Source organism: Corvus brachyrhynchos, unplaced genomic scaffold (assembly GCF_000691975.1).
Source record: "Corvus brachyrhynchos isolate BGI_N302 unplaced genomic scaffold, ASM69197v1 scaffold80, whole genome shotgun sequence".
Lineage (NCBI taxonomy): Eukaryota > Metazoa > Chordata > Aves > Passeriformes > Corvidae > Corvus > Corvus brachyrhynchos.
Genome location: NW_008236769.1, coordinates 4,730,346 through 4,748,429, shown reverse-complemented (window position 1 = coordinate 4,748,429; position 18,084 = coordinate 4,730,346). Strand labels below are relative to the sequence as shown.

General features: G+C 39.2%; 1 long non-coding RNA gene across 1 annotated transcript; it reads right to left on the bottom strand.

Annotated features, from left to right (window-relative positions):
* Nucleotides 1-3,014: 3,014 nt before the first annotated feature.
* LOC108445045 lies at nucleotides 3,015-17,526 on the bottom strand. Its single transcript, XR_001859784.1, has 3 exons — nucleotides 14,595-17,526; nucleotides 9,531-9,577; nucleotides 3,015-8,557 (listed from the first exon to the last, which is right to left on the bottom strand). It is a non-coding gene; the product is annotated as an uncharacterized LOC108445045 (long non-coding RNA).
* Between the last annotated feature and the right edge of the window lie 558 nt (nucleotides 17,527-18,084).

Here is an 18,084-nt window from a genome sequence, read left to right as displayed (position 1 = left end):
TTGTGCTCGGCTGCATGCATGCAGAGCAGGGTAATCTGCCTCTGAGCTGCTCTGCTGGGACAGGAGGTGCCTTACTGCCTCTCAGATTCAGGAGAACCCCACCAGGACTTATCCTTTGAGGAGCTCAATCTGCTTTTTCTAAAGCTTCTCTTTGTAAAGTGGGGTTCACAAGCAATTAGGACACTTGGTTTGATGTACCCAAAAAGGGCTGGGTTCTCTTTGTGCTGCAGCAGAAGTCCCTTTGGACTTGCCACTGTGCTCTGCACACAGGGATTTTAGCTGTGCAGAGTTGCAGAGGTTCCAATGGTGCCCGAGGGAAATACAGCGCACGACCCCAGGCAACCTTGGCTGGAGACAAAGGAGAGCTGCACACCCACCGTTGTCTTGCAGGGGGTGGAGAAGGTGACCCAGCGACCAGTAGTAATGGAGGCAGGAAAAGACCTCTTAATTTTCTTCCTCTTTCCAGTTACTTTGTGCCTGCACAATAATAAATAAGCCTATTCAAGCTTGGTTGTTATAACTTACAGAGAAAAATATTCCTAAGATGGGTCAGTCTTTGCTCAGGTAATGAGTGCAGGCAATTTCAGCAGTCTCCAGCTTTTCAGAAAATCAGAGTTCTGCACTTCAGGAAAAAGAACAGGTGCCTCAGTAAATCCTGTAGCCTTTTTTTACTTAAAGAAAAGCAGAGCAAAATTTTAAAATTTTTTTAAGGTATTTGTTTTATGCTCCCCTGTTCCTCCACCCCTCTTTCATTCAGCTGCTTAACCTGCCTTTCAACTGGTCTCTCTGGTGGCTTGTTTGTCCTGCATCACGACAGCTAAAACAGCTAATAAAGCAGCTGGCAGGAGGGTGAATGAAGGGACCATGCCAGCTACTGCTCCTACTGTGGAAAAAGACCCAACAGTAAAGTTTTATATGTCTACCTTGAAATTTCTTCAAAAACCTGTATATTATGGAGAGTTCTTAAATGAAAACACTGTTTTGTGAATCTCTAAAGAAATACAATACATTTTCTGAAGAGCATTTTAATTTAAAAGATTGCCCATTTACATGAAATACCCACAACTGTTTGTTACTATTATTACTGAAACAGCTTTTGATGATATACTGTCATTATTTTGAATTTAGTTATGCTTTGTTAGTATTTATTACTGGCACTGTGAAAGGATCAAGGCGTTGCTCAACAAGGCATACCAGTGCATGGTGAAGAGACAGCTTTCCTCACAGCCAGAGTTTAGTCTTGAAAGGAAGCAGGATGGGGTGAGCAAATGGGAGCTGGAAAAAGCAGAAGAAGTCAGTCTATGGAAAGCTGTCCCCTCTAATAGGCTCTATATTGCATGCAATAGCTGGGTGGGGCCCAGAGACACAAGATTATTGCCAGGGTCTCAAATAATATTTCAGTGAGACAACATGATTCAAAGAGCAAGTACATACAATTGGAAGATCTGTGTTCATGATACACTATCTAGATGCTTACAGTATAATTTTAATCATAGCACCACATTGCCTTCCACATAAACATCTAACATCTCAGTAAAGGCCTCCTGAGGTACCTTGAAAGATGTGCAGGTAGCTCAAAATATGCAATGTCTGCTCCCAGAATTAGGAAAAGTGAAATGAGGAGAAGGAATTTGCAATTGCTTGTAGAGCTGGAAGGTTAGTGGTCATTCTTTATCTCTTATTGTGTGAGAGGACACCCACCATGAACAAACTGCTAGGCACAGTTGTTAATTTTTAGATTAAAATGTCATTTCACATTAATTTAAAGGATTCCAGTGCAAAATGTGGTGGTATGGTTTAATTCTTAATAATCTTGTAAGGATTACAATTTTGAGAAGATATTTAAGTGTTGGAAGAGATAAGGAAATTGGGAAAATTCAATCATTAGAACTGTTTAGAACAAGTTGGACAAATGTCTGCCAGGAATGACATAGGTATAGTTGATTCTTCCTTGTGGCAGAGAAATAGACAGGATGACCTATTTACTCTGTTTTCAAGGACTTGTGTGTGACTAGCTGCAGGTGCTTAAGTGCAGAAAATATTCTGTGTCAAGGAAAAAGACCAACTGCACTGAAATAAAGTTCAACTTAAGCTCAAGATAAACAAGAAGTTTGCAGAAATCATGTAATTATCCAAAATCCAACATAAATAATACCTAAAATTTCAAAGGAAATTGACCTTTTAAGGAAGTGCATGGAAGATAGTATGAGAAATGCTCAGAAATGGCATCCAAGACAGCTCTGCTGTCTAACATTATCAAATAAATAAATTATTCCAGTGAGGGGCATTGTGTGTTTCTAGTTCCAGATTCAAATGTTTGCCTAAAAATAGAAATTATCTTTTTTTCCCCCCCTTTCTGTCATCATAGTGTTGCCATTAAGAATATAGCCAGCAGCTACTTTCATTAAGAGAAGCCTGTGATCTCAGCTGCAGGAAGAACAATGGAAACATGCTGTTCTTCTCAAAATGCCTCTGTGGATATAAGCTTCTAATGCCCTGCTTTTTCATCGTAAGCTCTCTGCACACCAGCACTGCAAGCCTCAAAGCAGCCAGGGAAGAGCAGGGTTAGACTGGATTTCTGGGTCCTCTGTCCCTTGGCATGGGCTGGGGCTGTGCTGGTGGTGTCAGCAGGTTGAGCTGCAGGATGACCAGGCTGCTGCTCTGCATTGCTTTTGCCGTGCTGGTGCCATGGTCTGGCTGACAGCCTGCAGACTGGATTTCTTGGCATCTTTCCTAGGAGCACACTCATCCTGTACCTCATACCATATGCTACAAAGGTACCTGGGACTGGTGGGCAGCCTGAGTTTTTTATACTGTGGACACTGGGAGCTCAGCTGTAACCAATCCTATGTCCCTCTGTGTGCCCTCAGAGAGCCAGGGCAGGGAGTCTGGTAGGCTGTATTCTGGCTCTGATCATTTAAGCAGGGTATAGATGCAGCTTCATACTGGGAAGTCACTTCCATTTAGGAAAAAGCAACCATTTTGACAGTTTCCCACACTGTCCATTATTAATTTTCTCTGGTTTTGTATTTTGAGTTCTTTTACTCAGAGTTTGAATTAAAATGCAGGAGATCGAGAATTCTTGTTCAGACTTAGTTGTTTATTATATCTTATCAGTAATACAGCTGCACAGTGTGCCTCTTAGTTGGCAGGGTGGAAAAAGGCCCCAACTTCTAACTTTCAAGGCCTTTTAAAGTCTAAATCAACCAATTATGAAATACCAAGTAATATGTTTTTACTTACAATCCAATAACTATCTATTCATGACCTGCAACGTGGGTTTTTTGACCCAATAACAGAGTACTTAGTTTTGTGAAGCAGAAGGAGAAATGAGGAAGAGCTAATTCACACCCAAAATCCTCCGTATTGTTACATATATATATTATTATATCCCAGAAACCTAAATTCTCTAACCCCAGGGTTCCAACAGTCCATGAAATTTTCTGCAGAAGAACTTCTCAAAACAACAGTGTTTAAGGGGGGAAATGATTGTTAATCCTACAGCATTGTGTTAGAGTATAGGGCACAGTCTTTCATAGCTTTAAGTACTTCAAGAATATAGAGAATCCCCTATTTTGCTATGATAAGAAGATCAGAGGAACAGAGCAGTACTTTATTCAAGATAACCTTTTAAATGAAAATTAACTCCCAAACTGACTGCCCTGTTTATTTATAAAACCCTAAAAGTGTATATAGCTGTTTTGTGCTTTCCCTGTTAACAAGGGGGATTTATTTGGCAAGGCTGTGACCTTCTACTATCATTTTTTTGAGGTCTTCATTGACTGCTTGATGTACCATTGAGTTGACACTGTTTTACTTCAGGATATCAACTGCTAGAATGACATTGTCTTGTTGGCTTCATTTGATGAATTCTTGCAGGTGGGATTCAATCGAATGCGTAGCAAGCAGTGCACAATGACCTGATTATTTATCTTGTCAAATGGAGTCCCTGGACATAACTATCAAGCTGCCATTGACACTGGAATATAACCAGCTCTGTATTAAACTGTCCAGCTGTGATGTGAAGAGTGCACCAATTATTTACTTAAGAAGCATAACACAGAGTGCTGAGGATGTTTGAGAGACTTGAGAGCCTGGATAGCATGAACTGCTGCCTCAGTAGCCTCTTTGAGGCTGTCCCAGTATCACATTTTCCCGAGACTGCTCTAAAAGGTCATGTTTATATCGTACTTAGCACAAATTCATGGAACATGCCCACAATTGGTGGGTTTTTATTTTTAATGATTTCATCAGTTCATTCAATGTAGCATGGTACAATCAGCTAATGAAATTTCTAGATCTTTCCCAGTGACAGCTTTCATCAGGCTTCTTTAGCACAGTTGTGGTACCACTGCAACTTGAAAGGATCTGCTACTGGTGCAGCATGTTGCAGTTTAACCTGTCAGGCAGCTAAACACCACACAGCCACTTTCTCACTCCCCTCCCGTGAGATCTGGGAGAGAACTGGGAAAAGGGTAAAACTCATGTGCTGAGATAATGACAGTGTAATAGGACAGGAAGGCAAGGGAAAATAGCAATAATGATAAAGGGATATACAAAACAAGCTCTGCACAATGCAATTGCTCACCCACCCACTGACCAACGCCCAGCCAGTCCCCAAGCAGTAGCTACTAGCCCACAGCAAACTCCCCTCTATTTTTTGTTCACTATGATGCCAAATGATATGGTATATCCCTTGGGTCTGCTGGGGTCAGCTGCCCTGTGTGTGTCCCCGCCCAGCTCCTTGTGCACCTGCACCCTCCTCATGGACAGGCAGTATGAATAGTTAAGATGTCCTTGACTTAGTGTAAGCTCTGGACATCAACAACTAAAACGTCAATATTATTGTCATCCTAAATCCAAAACACAGCACAGTACCAGCTACTAGGGGGGAATTTAAGTCTATCCCATGCTAAAGCCAGGACACCCCAGTTTTCCTAACAGAGCTTTTTCAATTTGTTGTTGAGTTGAGGCAACAATGATGTGAAGACTTAATGATCTTTCAGTCATTAATGTCAGCTTTAGCCAGTGAGACTTGTGCAAAAAACATATACTAGCACTGGAGACTTGACATGTCCAGTCTACCTCCTAGAGCTGAATGCCTGTAATATCTAGCAGACTTCTTTGGTGAGGACCAGCTGTAGAGGAGGATGGTGACTGGCTACATCTCTGAAGTAGCTCCACTTTAGAGTTAACTGTTGACCTGACCCTCTTTGGATCCTGTATATTTACAACAATTATATAAAACAATAATTAGCAACTTATCTTCACTACAATCTATTTTTATGTAGTACAGCTTGTGCACAAGTTTTCGATTAATTTTAACTACATGAAGAGTTAAGAGAGTCTAGTTTTAAGATTATTCAGGTCAAAGAACAGATGTTAAATTTCTTTAAATAAACAGTTTAATTTTAGCACAAATTAACAGATTTGTTTATTAATGCTTAGAACACTCAACCTGGTTTTAAAGGATGAGAATTGTAGGATTGGAGAGGTGCGCTCATTTTTTTTTGTCCATAATAAAAATGGTAAATCTGTGCTCTAGAAGCAAGAGAGAAGTCTCCCTAAACCATAAGGTTGTGACCAAGGTCTTAAGAGCAGAGCTGAGAACCTGTTAACTTTGTGAGCAGCTGGGGCAAGTAAGCCTTTTTCAAGGAGATTCTTGAAGTTGATATGTGTTACAAAGGATTTGCTGTGAATTGGACCCAATGCAGGGAGTCCCTGCAGCTGGGCATTGCCTATTCTCCATCCTCCTTCCTCTGACAGGCAGCCCAAGAGCAGGGGGGCTGCACATCCCTCTGGTGCCACACTTCATCCCTGTGCTACCTCCACGGATTGTTTTCGGCTTATCCTTTAAGTACTTTGGTCATCATAAAGTGGTGTGTGTGATCCCAAGCTATGAAACCAAACTTCATTTTAGACACAAGAACCAGCTTTGAGAGGTCCCCTATGTTTGCAGAAAATCTAAGCATCAAAAAATGCTGTATATTAACACCTATCAAAGTCTGTGATTCCTGGTATTCATGGAAATTAATTGGCTGTGTGAAATCTGAGAATTATACAGATTCACTGCTAGAACTAAGTCACAATTAGTGACAAGTGCTTTTACCACTAAAAAAGCCCCATGGATTAGGCCTTTCAGAAGAAAGAAAACCTGCTTCTGAACTTTTTGCCGCAGTTGGATACTCAGTCATAGAATAGTCTCCATACTGCCAGTACATTTACAATGTAAACGCTTTCTTTTCAAGGTCAGGGTTTTAAAGCACTAGACTGCTATTGAAACTGCAGGGGCAGAGCCTGAACAATTCTACTGGTTTTCTAAAAATAAGGAGCTTTATAGCTAAACTGCAGGATGTATTTTAAAAGAGTCTCAACATTTTTCTTTTTACTGCTACTTGTATCCCATCTCTACCAATTTTTACTGCTTTACACAAAGGCACATTTATCGCAAGGCATGGCATAAAATCAACACTCTTCCATCCTAGCAGTTAAGCCCCATCTTACAATGCTTGTGATGTGCCACAATATTCAAATGCATTAAAACAAAACCTGACCCACCAGAGGGAATATGGATTTACAAATAAAGTGACAGAACGGGAGAATGCCTGCTTCACTAGTTCAGACTCCTTAGCTGCAACTACTCTGTTGAATTTTGCATTAAAAATGTCTTATTTTAAAACCTGCATCCCTCAAATATCTCTGAGGCGTGAATGAGACAATCAGTTCTTTCATTATAAATGCTTAATTCTAATCAATCAGGGCTTAGTATTCCCAAACCTTTAGAGTGCTCTCGTGCAGCTTTTGCAGTGCTTGAAAGTGTTTATTGACCAAAGGGTAAAATGCTTTTTCTTCTTATTGGAAAAGTTTTACTGTTAAAATACTTAGCACTAATCCCCTTAAAATACTGAGGACTAGTTTCTGGTCAGTTTGTAGCTAGGTGTACTGACAGAAAAACAGTGAGGTCTTGGCACTCATATAAGGTTACCAAAAGATTGTCTGGGGTTGTAAGTAAAAGATCATATACCTGCTCATATCCATACTTTCCTGGAGGCTGTGACAAATGGTCATGAGCTTTCAAGTTTAGAGGACAGCTCAATGTGTACTTGGCTGTCCTTGCTTCAGATTTCAGGGTGAGCTATTGTGCCTGTATCCCAGCTGGCTGATTTGCCTGGCCCAGCTGCTAAGCACTGTCCCAACGTAAAGGCCAACAAGTCAATTTAAGTGCCACCAGTCTTGCTTTCCCGATCCTCTCTGAGAACCAGGACTGAGGAAAAGCAGATGATGGTGAAAACCCACCCACATGGATAACAAAGACTCATCTCTCATTTTCTTCTGCAAGATTTTCTCTTTTTCTTAGTACCACATTTAAAACTGAAATACTTAAGCTCTCTTTTATAGATATCTGAAGATCTTGTTCTTCAATTCCAAGCAAGTCCAATACTGATGGTGTGTTATTTGTCATTAGCAAATGTGGTAAAATGGTAAGTTTTATGTACAAACTCTTTTTTTTTTCCTCTATTCTTGTCATTTAATAAAAAAATAGATACACATGTAGATAGTGTACATAAATTTTTTGAAGTCAGACTAAGTGTGGCAATTTAATTGTTCCAGTCCAAGTATGTCTTAGCTGAATTTGGGTACTGGAGTGTAAAACTTCATTTTCATTTTCTAAACATTTTCGTTGCATCTGCATCTTTCAACCTTTTTTTCTCTTTAATTGCTTCTATTAAAATATGCAAAAAATATAAAGGGAGAACTCTATAAATTCTTTTAAAAATAGCAGAATTGTAGTTGACAAAATTGGTACAGCTTTTAGGACACGACTCAACTAGGAAATATTTCCATTCTTTAGCATATAGAAACTTACATATGGTTTGCTATCACTGCTGCCCAGCACCAAAGCCAACATCTCAGTCTGTGCAAAGAAACAGGAGGACAGTCAGCAGGTGGGCTCGAAGCATGAAACAGAAGGAGGGAGAGGGAGTGAGTGGGGGAGAGACTGTGTGCATATGTCCAGAGGAGTTGAGTAGTTAGAGCATCAGTTAGTGAGATGAAGAACCAAGATTCATACTCTTCTTCTCTATGATCCACAAAATGTGCTTAAATTCAGCTCCACCAGATCCCCCATGGGCAAGTTACTTGGTTATTCTGTACTTTCCAAATTCCAAATGAATAAATAAAAGATATGTCTTGGAGCAGGAATATTCTGTTCATGTTAATTAACAGTATTCTATATGTTCTGCCTCTCTTTGTTCCTGTGCTAACTATATCAAGTGAACAGCAACAGTGGGACACCTGGAAAATTTCATCCTGAACTGACCCAGGGGATGGAAGATGTTGATTGAAGTTTGTGCTGTGAATGGGAGCAGAGTGTGTTTGCAGGATGTGTCTCATTCCTTGGGATCCCACTGAAGGAGCACACCTGATCTGAGTTAGGTGCCCAAATCCAGCTCCTCAGCCTCTATCTCCTGGGGCTTGTCTTCTCCTCTGAACTGCAATTGTGTCCAGTAAAGCAGCTCTCTCCTCTCCCACAAGTGCTCTCTGTTCCCACAGGTTCCTAAATCAGGAAAGGAGATGGTATTAGATGGCAATCATCTACAAGTAAGATGTTTCAGTGGCTAAGTTGAGGATTTATTCATAGGTTTTACTGAAATCAGGGGGAAATGCTCATCTAGATTCCTCTGTAAGTTAGCCCTTAGGAGTTTCAATAGGAAAGGAATGTCTGGGCATCATCTGTGTTATTAAAGTTTATTTTTGATGCCTCCATAGATTTTATAGTTTTGCAAAAACACATAGCAAACATGGAATTTATTACTCATGGTTCATCCAGGAAAAGTGTCATAGTACAAGATGGACTGAACATAAAAGAGTATATGGCAATGGTCTGTAAAACTGTTAAATAGATCAATAAATAATTCCAGTGATAGCATATTGAATTGCAATAGTCAGTGAAAACCAACAGTTTCAAAATGCTGAATTTTGCTTTTGTGATGACTAAGTCTGTGTCACTTCACCATAAATACTCAACTTTAGCAATTATCATCAAGGTCTTATTTAACAAGTTTCTAATTTTTACAAATGTGTTTTACTGCAGTAGTGAACTGTTGATACAATACCTATTCTTTATCCCTTGATGATTTTAACCCATAAGTTGATTATATAAGTAAAAATGTCTGCAGGGATTTTTTTCAGTAAGTCTAAGGAATAGGATGGGGGAGTAAAGCAGTGTTTGTTATACTCTGGGGATACAGAACTGAAGGTCCCCCAATGTTTAACTGACATCCAGAAAGCTGGCAGCATCCAGTCTTTAGGGAGAAGCTCAGCTCTCCTAGCTTGTCTGGGTAGCAGGATTTGTTCTAGGACCTTTGCTGTGTTACTTGGTGTTTACGTGGGGACATCTTCAATGCTGTAATGCTGAAACTTGTAGCACCACCCTTGCCACCCATCCATCTCAGTGATCTGAGACACCAGATGGAAGGAGGAGTCAGACACTGAATATACATTCTCAAAGGGACAGAAGACTTCCATACCTGACTGGGAATCACAGGCAGCTTTCCAGGGAACGGAGCCTGAAAAACTAAAGCATTTCATAGCACTGGTTTTAGAAGAAGTTAATTGAATATGTTAAAACCAGACCACTGTAAATTAATTTGTGTAACAAAAATACCGAATAAAATATGTAAAAAGCAGCATAATTTTATAAATGTAACAGAAAGAAGCCTAACACCAAAATTCTTTATAAAGAACATAAAATCCAGTAATAGCCAGCTAGTAAATTAGGCCTAAGTCTTGTCCAAGCTTTTTACTGTTAAGGTATGAAGAAGTGAGGACCTCTTTTCCCTGCAGGTGACGACCTTCAGCTGCAGAGGACTGCTGCTTTAAGGCGTGCAGATCTTTATTATCTAATCATTAACACCTTATTATACAAACATTAATACAGGCTGCATTGTTAAAAATAAGGCAAATGGATGTATTTCCAGGCAGACTAGATCTACGTGCATTGATGTGTATGTATTGTATGATTCTGGGATTAGCTAAACCAGCCTGATTTAAATCTGTGGTCAGTCCTACCTGCACCAGTTCATTCCTTTTTGTCACCTTGATTTTTCTTTTTTTGTCAGCTCTTCTGACTTAACTTTAGCAAATACACTTACTTTTTAAAGCACTCTGTAAGAAAGTCTTACAAAATTTGCAAACAGCATTGCTGCATCTCCTCAGACATACTCCTTCTGCCTTATTCCTTATGCCAGGATCAATCTCTTTTTGTTTTTTAAGTTGATGTTTGTATAGCACCCAGTCTAACAGGGCTTTGGTTTCTCAGGTGCAGCTGCATGGAGCAGTAACCCAACAAGATATATGAAGCAGACAGGTATAATTTAAGGCCCGGACCAATGAAAAATGAAAACAGAAGCTGAGCAAAAGCAGAAAAAACACTTTTACCCTCGGAGGTAATCAGAATTAGCTATTAAACCATGCACCAGACAGGTGGCCAACAGGGACTGTACCCATCAGATGTGTTCATATTAGGCATGAAATATATCCTCATAGTGCCAAGAAGCTTACAGCTCTGGGTGGTACCTAAACAGGCACCAGATAAAGCTTCTGTCGGAAGGGGAGTGTTCACTGTGAGCCAAATGGACTTCCCACAGTGGGAAAATATTTCTAGGTAAAAGTTTATAGTGAAAAAAAATTTCATTATAACTTGTTAATTTGGACACAATGCTCAGCAAAGCTCCTCTGTTTCATGAGTCTGTTGTTAGGCTGGAAATTAAAGGGTACAATTATAGCCACCAAAAAAAAAAAAAATAGATACAGGTATGTAATGCTTTCTTGTCTGTGACCCACTCAATAGCTTCCACAGATAAACAGCCTGGCACATGGCCTAAAATCTACACTCTCCTATTAGGACAAAATTGTCCAATGACAACCTTTTATAGCTTCCTTTCCTTTCACAAAAAGTAAATTGATTTGCCATGAAATTCCTCTTCATATCATGCTGTGTTATTCCTCATTCCTGCATTACATTGTCTTCTCTAGATAAATTACATACACTAAGTCCGTAAGGTATATGGAAATTCAGCATTTTTCTAGGTTTTCTAGGTTGTTCTCATTCTGGTTTGTCCCATTCCCCACCACCCTTCCCAACCCCCCAGACCTTCTTGAGCTTTACAATAACACTTTAATGGTTTTGTGATCTACTCAGCACGAACATTGTGGAATGAGTCTGGAAGCTGTAGTTCACTACCTATATTTTAATCCAAGTGGAGTAATTTAATACAAATATCGGGTTCAACTTCTAGATACATAAAGTATGTTGATGTTGTCAATGAGTTACGAAAATCACTTCAATCCATAGGGAAATAATTATGTATGTGAAAAGTAGAAAATTCTAGAGGAACCATTTAATGTTGAGAAAAAAATATACCAGACCAATGGCTATTGCAACAACTTTTCATTATAACAGCAATAAATTTTCTGCATTCATGAGATATGCTGATAAGACAGAAAGTTTAGTAACTTATATTGCTGAAAGTTGCACAATCACCTGTAATCCCAATTGCTTCCAGTAAGTGTACTAAGTACCAACTGCTTCTGAATAAAAAGTCTGCGGAAAATTTAATTGTTACTTTTGTTTGCCTTGCACATTATTTAAACAAGAGTTTGCACATTCATGGCAGCAATTTCTGTCTCTGAAAGCAGTAATGATTAGGTCTCTGTAACAATAATAGGAGAAATACAGTTTTTTGTATTTTTAGATAAATGTTTCCATGTTATGAAGTATTAATGCCTAATTACATGTTTCAGCAAATAATCAAGTTTTGTTTCACAGTGCGAATATTTATACTATTTGATCTGTTTTCTTAGTTCATCCTAATTTTTGTATAGATATATGTATATATATCCTATGGTAGTCTGCACCAAGCAGCTCAAATTGGCATGAAAATATTACCTCACATGTACATTAAAATGATTTATAAAATGGAATCAGTAAAAGAACCCCAAGTGGACTATTTATCACTGAAAAAGATCAAGGTTTCTAACACTTTATTTAGTTCATTTACATATCCTGAGCCGGAACTTTAACTGAAACTCACTTTTCTTGCCTTCAGCAGAGCAGATCTAGCAGGGACGAATCATGAACCAAATCTTTGGTCTTGATTCTAATTTTGGTGCTAGCTGAAACCATGAGCTGCTTTTTCAGTTGTTCAGCTCCATGTTGAAGCTAGAGCAGACCTTTAGGGAAGTGGCCATTTCCCTGGAGAGTACAAGTTTCAGCTCTACTCTGGGCCGGTTGTAGAAACCTTAACAAAGGTCTCACAGTTTAATAATGTCGTGATTCATATAAATATACATGATTACTGTAGATCTTAAAGAGGTCAAGGGCTTCTTTGGGTTGGGGGTTTTTTTTGTTTGGTTTTTTTTTGGTGGTTTTTTTTTGTGTGTGTTTGTTTTGTTGGGGGTTTTTGGTTTGGTTTTTTGTTTTGTTTTTTGTTTTGTTTTATGATTTGTTTTGTTTTGTTTGGAGGTTTCTTTTTTTTCTTTTTTTTCTTTGTTTTTCTCTGTAGCTACTTCTGCTACTGAAAGATCTTGTCTTTTTAAGGAATCTGGATTAGCAAATACTAATTCAGAACATGTTGAACTTCTCTACTCAAAAGTACCCATAGCTGTGTAAGACCATGTCATGTTATGCCACCCAACACCACACAGATATTTCTGAACTTGGGGGGGACATTTTGTGACATATTATTCTCACTTCTGGTCCTGGAGAAGGCTTGGACTGGCACTGCTTTGGGTGTTTGCACTGGAATTCACTGGGCTGCACAGAAATACTTGTAGCTTGGGGTGATCCAAGCCTGGATATAAGCCCAATCTGATCCCTCCAAGACATACAGTTTTCTCCATGGACCACATCCTAACTTTGGGGTTGCCTTCATGTTGCAGCCTGGGTGCTCACTCTTTGATGACCATCTGTGCAAGAGGACTCTGTATTACGCTGTACTCCAAAGGTCATTTTTTGCAGTGTTGGTAGCACAGAATGATTGGTTAGGAAATGCCGCAGGGCTAGTGCGGCAGTACAGGGCTAGTACAGGGCTACGTGAATAGATAGTTCATTAAGCACTGGTAGAAAAGTAATAATAATATATGTTCCTAATGAGAATTGGGTGATTTACCTTTAAAAGGACCTTGAGTTTCCTGCATTTTGTCTTTTGGTACTTGTTCTGCTTCATGCTATGTCGGCAGCATGTAAATTACTGATAAGATATAATAAACAATCTGAAGACCGAGAAGATCCAAAGGTCCCGTTCATCTCTTATTCCTGGCAAGGACTTTCTCCCCCATCCGGGGAGGACATGTTGGGGTCAAGAACCCGCACACAGGCCCAGGCATTGCCGGATGCGGTGTAGATCTCAGTGAGGTTGGTTCCAATACCTGAATTCAACCTACACCCCATCTGCGGTGGAATTTCTCTTCACCTGAGTGTGTGTTTTGTTTAGGCCTTGTTTTGCTCCTTTGTTTGCTTCTCTCCATATGAGTGTGTAAGGAGGGCTTAGGTAAGGAAAGGAACAAGTGCCTAGTCCAATCCTGCATGCTGTTTGGATATGTCTCTTGAAGTGACACTGCTCGTTCCCATAGGATGCCCCAGATAAGTCAGCAGTGCTCTGCTGTCAGTGGCATTAAAAAGTTACACCTCGCTGCTGCAGCAAGGGCTCTTGTCCTCCCTCACAGATGAGACAGGCAGTGCAAAGGGCTCAATTCACCATTAATGGGTTGCAAACTTTGCCTTCTTTTTTGTGCTCTTTTAGAGTTTGTAAGTTATTGCTCACGTACACAAATGCTCTCTTCTGCTTTGGGAATTTTAAGCAGCTTTAACTTCTACCAGTAGATAAGTTTTAACTTGACCCGTTCTGCTCAGCCAAAACTGCACCAGTTTGGCCAAGCTGCTGGTTTTATTTGCTTTTAGGCACATTTTCACAGTTTGTTAATATGCTATGAAAAGCCTAAATATCAAATTACACTATCTTCACATTTCACTTATGCACTCTTTAACTTCCTACAAATAAAATGCTCTGCATCTTATAGTCCAAGCTACCTTTGTGCATGGCCTCTGTATTTTCTGTTTATTTAGGAACAAGATTGAGGAATATCAGACCATTACAAATGCTGGTTTTGAAATATACTCTTGGTATAATTTTTGGATTATTCCTTTTTATCACATCTTAACTTTGAATATCAGAAATCCTTCTCCCGTGGATAAGAGTAGTTATTGCCAACCTAATTTAAAATGGACTTTAAAATTTCAATCGTTTGAGCTCTTTAGATTTGATTGTGTATGGCTTGTAGGATTATAGCTTCTTAGTTTTAATGTCTATTTTTGAATGCTGGTTTGGGGTCAATGGTTAGAAACTCTCAGTATCATTTTTAGTTCTGAAATATCCTTTTGATTTACATGTCTGAAGTGACAAAACCTCTTATTGTTATCATTTTTGAAAAATTGCCAATATACAGCCAAATCTTTCACTGCTTGCTGCACAGAACTGGTTCTTGCCTCCGTGTACTGTAGAATTCATTATTGTAATGCCTTGTTTACTTACATTTCTTTCTTGTGATAATAGGCTTTTCAGCCTTCAGCATTCAAGGCCTTTGTCTGCAGAGGAAAAGAAAAATCAGGCAAAACATCAGGCTCTTTCATCAAGCTTTTCAAATCTCATTTCAAAAGTTAGCTGTTAACCATTTCAGCATCACAATAGAGAAACAAAAACCTTCACAATAAAAGATCCAGAATCAGAAATACCTCTGCAGGGAAACAGTTTTTGTTCCCAAAGCTGTTTTGATGCAAAGCATATCTTCCAAGATGCATATCCCCCTTTCAGTGGTAAGGGCTGCCTACCTTCACATGCCTTCTCCAGTGTATTGCTTTCGATAAAGTCAGAAAATGATGTGGTAGCATCCTTCCTATTGTCATTCTGTTCATGGTAGTAAATCCAGCGAAGTGCCATATTTAACCACTGGTCTCTACTTCCCTAAACGCACAACGCCAAGGCTAATGTGTTTCAAGAAGCTGTTGAATAATTTCCAAACAATTATACTTATTTTTAAACCCAAAATATTATCTGAAAAAAAATTACTGACATTATCAATCATGTTTTATGCAAAATGTTTTTTTCCACTTTTTAAAATAGCAAGTATTCACAAAATGTTATTTTTTAGCTGTAAACGTATTTTGTGTGACTATTAAAGAATAAACTGGGCTTTCTTTACCATCAACAAACCTGTAAACCTGACAGTGCATGTAAACTTAATAAGTAGGGTTTTGTTTTTCATGTAATTTAAAAAAGTTTTGTTTGATTGTTTGTTTGTTTGTGTTTTTTTAATTCTAACTTCACTGCTGTTATAGTTCCTCAGGCTTTCCTGTTTTAATACCATCTTCATGATGCCTTTAAGCTTGTGGTACCTTGCTGCTTTGATGTCATTGATATCTGGCTCAGAAGAATGTTTTAGAAACTTGTTTTTAATTTCAGTGAACACAAATAAGTGATTTCAAAGGAGTAGGCAAAGGGCAAACTTGTCTTTCTCACGTTGGACCCCCATCACATTTCCCCAGAAAGGATCTGCTCATCAATTGAACATTGCTCATTCTGGGCCCTGGACATGGTGGTGGTTCAATGGGAAGGAACAAGAGAAATGTGTCATCAGGTGTTTGAAGATTACATAGGAAAAATTAAAGTTCATCAGTCTCCTGACCGCTCAGTGCTTGGCTTTGCACCCATGAGCTCTTCAGGCCCATCTCCATCATCATCGGTGATTTATTTGGCCACTCCTATTGTGAGATTTTTGTGATTTAGTCAAATATAAAGTAGCTGGTCTGAAACGTTCTGTGCTTCCTTTCTGTCCCATGTGATACTTTTTGGAGATCTTGGGAATCAGTAGTCAGATGGCTTTTCCAGAGTTAGGGCTCCCTTTCCAGAGTTAAAACACTGCTTTTTAAGAAAGTCTCTAACATGCTCATAATTATAGCAGAAATTGAAATCTGGCCAAGGGGGTTGGTTTGGCGTCAATGACATTCCTTTTTTTCAAGCTCGTGAAAATTCATCTGTGTTTTCTTCTTGCCCTGTTGTGACTCATCAGAGTTTTGTGACCAATTGTCAGTAGATTTCACCTACACTGTGCAGACTCCATCTTCTTACAGCTCCTGTCTGCCACTTAGACTGTTCTGTGCCTGAGCCATCCCCCAGCATAACCAAAATATTTTATGGGCTGCTCAGACTTCCCAGCAAGGCTGCAGCTCTGTTGAAAGTGATAATACTGACACTGTCCATACCAGCGAGGTGTTGCTTCTCAAAGACTCTTGTTCTACAGCAACTGTGCATCTTCCAGTAGATTGATGAGGACTTTCAACTCTGAACCTCTTGAATTTATGGTTAGCTTGGGGTTCGTTTACCTGGTGCTTCAGCTCTGGCTAGACACTTCTAAAATACCCAAGCTCTACATATGAATACCTACCCTTCCCCATACAACACAGTCCACCTGGAAATATGTCACAGGCCCCATAAGCATAGTGGGAGAGTAGTTTTCCTTTTTCTATTCCTGATGTAGTATTTACTGGTGGCTAAACACCATTAGCTGAATTTCAAGCTTAAAAAAGCAGAAGCATATTTAATACGGAATTTGAGTGTTTTAATAAATTGCGCACATTTGAAAATAGAACATATTTCTATTTTACTGTAAAAAATAAACAACCCTTTGTGAGTTACGGTAAGGATTCATGAAAATAAACATACCCTATGCTTTCTAAACATCTTATCAATGAATAATAAACTTTATTTCAGGAGTCTTGTAATAATATAAAGAGTTGAATCTGTCTGGAAATGTATTCTTTAATGAGTGCATGCTGCAAGCACATCCATCTGTAAAGCTGAACTTTAGCATTCAGGTAATAACTGTTCTGTCAGTTTGGCATCTATCTTATGGTCAGCACTATAGCAGTAAAATAATTAAGAAATATTAAGTGTCTTAAGATCCTCCATTTGAAATGATGCATTAGAAACAGTGTTTTTAAGTTATTTTTCATTTCAGTGTTGGCAGATAAGTTTCTTTTCCTTTAAGGCTTCTGGAGCTTGGTGAAGTCCCTACATTCTGTGCATTCCTGTGGGTTTTGAATTGCATTTAATGGGTGAACATATGAACATGTAAAAATGCTTTACCCCCTGCCATAAATTATTCATACCAATAGGCCACTCCTGCTGCTTCTGCACAGCCTGTGGAAGTTGGACACATGGACAGACTGATATTTCTAAGAGCTTTAGCATGAATCATGTTGGAGAGGTGTTAAGAAAGCCAGCAATTCCCTAAAGATGGAGTGTATGTGCTTTCTTCTTGGAGCATGTGCTCATAAGAAACCGTCGACTTATTCCCCAAGTAGAATGCATTTAAAAAAAAATCCTCTCTGTACATTAAGTAAAACACTTCAGCCATCATTAGCAGGTCTAAAAGAGAGCAAGAGCATTAAAGATAATACTTGCAAACAAATTAGATATGATCCTGAGCCTGCAACAAGCAGCTTTCAGAAGGCATTAAGGCAGGATGGAGACTGCAGGCTGTAAAACACCAAATTCTTCTGATGAAGAGAAAGGGAGAGAGGGAGAATGAATATGTGAAGTAAAGGCAGGAAAGTTCATTGGTGTGAGGATATTGCATCCCCATAGTCCAGAGCAGCTTCAGCAGGCTGGCTGGGGCAGTATCCTGGAAAATTAAAGCAGAAGTCTACATATACAGCTGGTAGTTTTCTGGTTATATATGAAAGTCTTGACTATGGGTTTTTTTCCCCCGTTTAATTTTGTGATGTCAGCAGATCCCAATTCAGCAGACAGCAACCCTCATGGATGGGATTTGCACACATCCACAAGTACCTTGCTGAATTAGGGCTAATGGCACTGACGATATCAGTATGTGAAACCACAGAATAGGGGTGCAATTGACTCGTAAACCAAAATTCAGAAAGCCGGTATTAAAACCTGCAAAATTAGTTAATATTTTGTCTTGGCACCCTCAAGCAATGGAAGGCAGATATATGAGATTTTAAGC